The following is a 4,597-nucleotide window of genomic DNA, read 5'->3' as shown; positions in this document are numbered from 1 at the left end:
GGCTCAGCGGGCATGGCTCACTGGCCCAGCCGCTCCGCGGCATGTGGGATCTTCCCAGACCGGGGCACGAACCTGTATCCCCTGCATCGGCAGGCGGCCTCTCAACCACTGTGCCACCAGGGAAGCCCTTAACAAATTTTTAAGTGTACAAATATATTATCGTTGACTATGTGTACAATGTACAGTGTTGTACAGCAGATTTCTAAGAGCTTGTTAATCTTGCTTAACTGAAACTTTATGTCCTTGATTAGTAACTCCCAGTTTCCCCTTCTGCCCAGCCCCTGGCAACCATCATTCCTCTCCTAGATTCTATGAATTTGACAATTTTAGGTACCTCATATAAGTGAAATCATGTAGTCTTTGTCTTTCTATAACTAGTTCATTTCACTTAGCATAATGTCCTCAAAGTTCATGCATGTTGTAGCATATTGCAGAATTTCCTTCTTTCTTAAGGCTGAGTAGTATCCCATAAATAAATAAATAAATAAATAAATAAATAAATAAATAAATAAATAAATATAACACTTTCTTTATCCATTCACCTGTCAATGATATTTAAGTTGTTTCCACATCTTGGTTAGTGTTGTGGAACCAAACTAAAATGAGTCACTTATGTCAGGGACAAAATGGAGATGGTCAAAGCAAGCACATAAAGAAACTTAATCTAATCTTACTGGAATTTACAGCTCTTCTCAGAAATCAGCAGAGGATACCACCCAATCCTCAAACACCAAGTCTGTTCACACTATTTCTAGACTTTGTTCCCCTGACTCAGCTACCTTGATCCAAATAAGAAAGAAGACCACTAGGCAACCAATCAGCTGAAAAAAACCAAATAACTTCCACACTTACACCATAAAAATTCCTTAGTCTGTGAGCAACTCAGAACTCATCGCTCCTTGTAGCCTTGAGTTTCCTCACTTGCAGGTTGAAAGCCTTGCAATAAACTCATCTTTCTGCCTTGTTTTATTCAGTATGCAGGGTTTGATTTTTGACACTGTGAATAGTCAAAAACAAACTCTGTGAACAGTGCTGCAATGAACATGGGGAGGTGCTAATATTTCTTCAAGAGGCTGATTTCAGTTCTTTTGGATAAATGCTCAGAAGTGGGAACACTGGATCATATGATAATTCTATGTTTAAATTTTGGGGGAATCTCCATGCTGTTTTTCATAATGGTTGCACCATTTTGCATTTCCATCAACAGTGTTCAAGGGTTCCAATTTCTCCATATCCTCGATGTCACTTGTTGTCTTTTGTTACTTTTCATAATAGCCATCCCAATAGTTGTGAGGCAATAACTCACAATACTTCATTGTGGTTCTGATTTGCATTTTCCTGATGATTAGTGACTTCTGAGGCATCTTTTCATATACCTGTCGACCATTTGCACATCTTTGTGAGCTAAGGACCACTCAAGTCCCTAGCTCATTTTTAAATCATGTTATAAGTTTTTTGCTATTGAGATGTAGGAGTTCCCCACATATCCGGGAGGTTAACCCCTTATCAGATATCTGGTTTGCAAACATTCCCTCCCATTCCATAGGTTGCCTTTTCATTCTGTTGGCTGTTTCCTTTGCTGTGCAGATGCTGTTCAGTTTAATGTAGTCCCATGTGTTTATTTTTGTTTTTGTTGCCTGTGCTTTTTGTGTCATTAAAATGTGCTTACATTTTTGACCCAGAAATTGAACTTCCAAAAATGTATCCTACAGAAATTCTTACACAAATAAATAAAATTTGCTGCAGGTTTTGTTGTTGCTGCTGCTGTTATAATAGAAACAACAAATATCCAAGGATAAGGGCTTTGACTACAATGTAGACATTTTAAAAAAATGACAAAGGTCTTTTCTACCAACCTTGAAAGATGTTCAAATATATTATTAAGTGAGAAAAAAGTTGTATAGAATAACTTAATTTTTGTTTAAAAATAATCTTTTTATATTCATAGAAAAAAAACCTGAGAGAAAATACACTGAACTGTTAATAGTTAACTTTGAGCTGGGAGAAAGGGAGGAAATAGTGTACAAGGAACTTCCAGTGTTTGTATTCTATCTTTATTTTTATAATGTTACTTTTGTAAGCAGAAGCAAACAATAAAAGAAAATTTTATGGAGATGATGTCTTTTCTGGACATGTTCACTGTCTTATGGGTCATTTCAGGATAGGTATTAATATATCGATTTTATAAACGAGGTTCAGAAAAGTAAAGTGATTTCTTCAAGGTCACGCAACCCGCCAGTTCTCCCCCAGAGGTCAGTTGACAGTGAGCTGACAGGACGCGCCCGGTGCTGAGAGAGGACCAATCACATCTGCTGTGAGGTCACTTTGAAGGCCTGGGATTGGCGCTGGTGTCTAAGCTGAGCCGGCAGTCAGCAGCCCATGCAACTGCGGGTGGCAGGAGGCTCAGGATGATTACGCTTTCCTGGGGTTGTTCCGGGGGCAGTAGTTCTGTCCTCTATAGGTCTCCTGGGGACCCTCAGCACTGGGTGGGTTAGCCGTGGAGACGCCCGGCCCTTCTTGCTGTTGCCAGTCAACCCCCCAACCCCGTGCCGGCCTAGCCTGCAGCTGCTCTCCCTGCATCTCTCCCACCGAACACAGGAAAAGGCCGTGACAGGTGCCAGTCCTGTTCAGACTCCCGTTTCAGCAGCGGTGGCTGCATATCATAAAGTCCCCGCATGACCTGCCTGGAGCCAGCACAAGCAATCAGAGACAGGTTTCATGCAACCTCTACTTCCCTGCCTGTCTTTGAGGGTCCCAGGCTGTGCTGCAAGCTGGAGAGGGCCCTGCTTTATAGAGGAAAAGAAGGAGGGAGGTCCAGAGAGAAGAAGGGGTTTGGCCCAGAGTACACAGCAAGTTAATGACAGAGCCACAGACCCCTCCTTCAGGACAGTAAATTGGATGGTAAACTTTCCAAATTTACCCTCACCTCCTCCTAACAAATACCTTCACTCTTCTCTGCCTCTGGCTTCCTCTGTGTCTCATGCCTGTAAAGCATCATCTGAAGCAGCAAGGTTTATCAAGAACGATAAGGACTTTAGAATCACACTGACCTCGGAATCCCACACTTGCTGTAAGACCTTGGACTTACCTGGCCTTATTTTCCTCTCTGCCATGGGATGTTAATCTCTACTCTACCTTAAGAATAAATGAGAAATTGGGAGGCAGCTTGGTAACTTAGTGGTTTTCAAAGTATGATCCCTGGACCATCAGCATCAGAATCACCTGGGAATTTGTTAGAAATGAATATTCTCCAACCCTACTCCAGATCTGCTGAATCAGAAACTTGGGGGCCCAGCAATCTATGTTTTAACAAACTCCCCAGATGATTCTGATACATGCTAAAGTTTGAGAACCACCAGTACACCAAGGGTAAGACTCCTGGGTTTGGAGTCGGGCATTTATGGGTTCTTCTGAAAGTGTCTTTGTTCTGCCTGTTACTATTTGGGAGTCCTCAAGCAAAGCATTTCACCTACATGCTCCTTAGTTTACTCATCTGGGAAATGGAGGTAATGGTTCTCTCTACGTAACAGTGTTGTTTATTTATTCATTCAACAAAATTTTTTTGAGTGCCTATTATGTGACAATCATTCTTCTAGGTTCTAGAGATACAACAGTGAACAAAACAGACAAAAATCTCCGACCTCATGTAATGTACATTCTAACGAGACTTTGAGGATTAATTAACATAATTATAATAATGTATAAAGCTTAGTACAACATGGGCACATATTAAGCATTCAACAAATGGCAGCTATTATAAATGGTAGAGAAATTGCTTGTAAGCAGTGAAATGCTCTATTAGACTAAATTGTGAACTCCTAAGAATTGTCTGATTCATGCCTGTGTCATCAAAATCTAACATAGGGTGCTCGCCTCGGTAGCACATATACTAAAATTGGAACGATACAGAGAAAATTAGCATGGCCCTTGTGCAAGGATGACACACAAATTCGTGAAGCGTTCCATATTTCTCAGAAACTAACACACCATTCTAAAGCAATTATACTCCAATAAAGATGTTAAAAATTTTTTTAAAAAATATCTAACATAGGACCTGGAGCTGAGTAGGGCTTGGTAAATATCTGATAAATGTATGTACAAAAGTCAGAGATTAATGATATCTCTCTTGTCTGAATGGGTCTCTTTTATAATCCTTTAGAGTTGACGGCTCACCAGTAAGCCATACCCTCCATAAACCTTCCTCTCTCCCTATATTTGTATATTTCACTTGGTCCAGTGTAGTGGAATAACTGAGGACATGGAAAGGAGACGTGACCCATGAGCCCCCCCCCACAGCAAACTGGGGGCTGGTGAATAAGCCAGAATTGCAAACAGTCCTGATTGCTTTGAGCCCCCCCGGCAAACCGGGGGCCTGCGAAGAAGCATTGAGTGCTTTGGGCACTGATCCATGAGATGTCCTCAGTATAATCAGAGTGGTGGGAACACAAGGAAACGTCCTTGTGCTACTTCAGTATGATCAAAATAATGGTGGGAACTTTGTGCTGCTTTTGCGCTCAAGGACGAAGCACGGCATGTTTTCAAGAAAGCCAATTATTGCTTGTATAATTAATAAGTACATAGTTGCTGCTTTGGCATT

The 4,597-nt window shown here is 41.2% G+C and overlaps 1 non-coding gene across 1 annotated transcript; it reads left to right on the top strand.

The window, feature by feature from the left end:
* The first annotated feature begins 3,865 nt into the window (after positions 1 to 3,865).
* Positions 3,866 to 3,972, top strand: LOC117202887 (U6 spliceosomal RNA). Its single transcript, XR_004485397.1, has one exon. It is a non-coding gene; the product is annotated as a U6 spliceosomal RNA (small nuclear RNA).
* Positions 3,973 to 4,597: the final 625 nt, after the last annotated feature.

Source organism: Orcinus orca, chromosome 1 (assembly GCF_937001465.1).
Source record: "Orcinus orca chromosome 1, mOrcOrc1.1, whole genome shotgun sequence".
NCBI classification, from domain to species: Eukaryota; Metazoa; Chordata; class Mammalia; order Artiodactyla; family Delphinidae; genus Orcinus; species Orcinus orca.
Note: the sequence above shows the minus strand (reverse complement) of the source record. Positions and strands in the feature narration are given on the sequence as shown.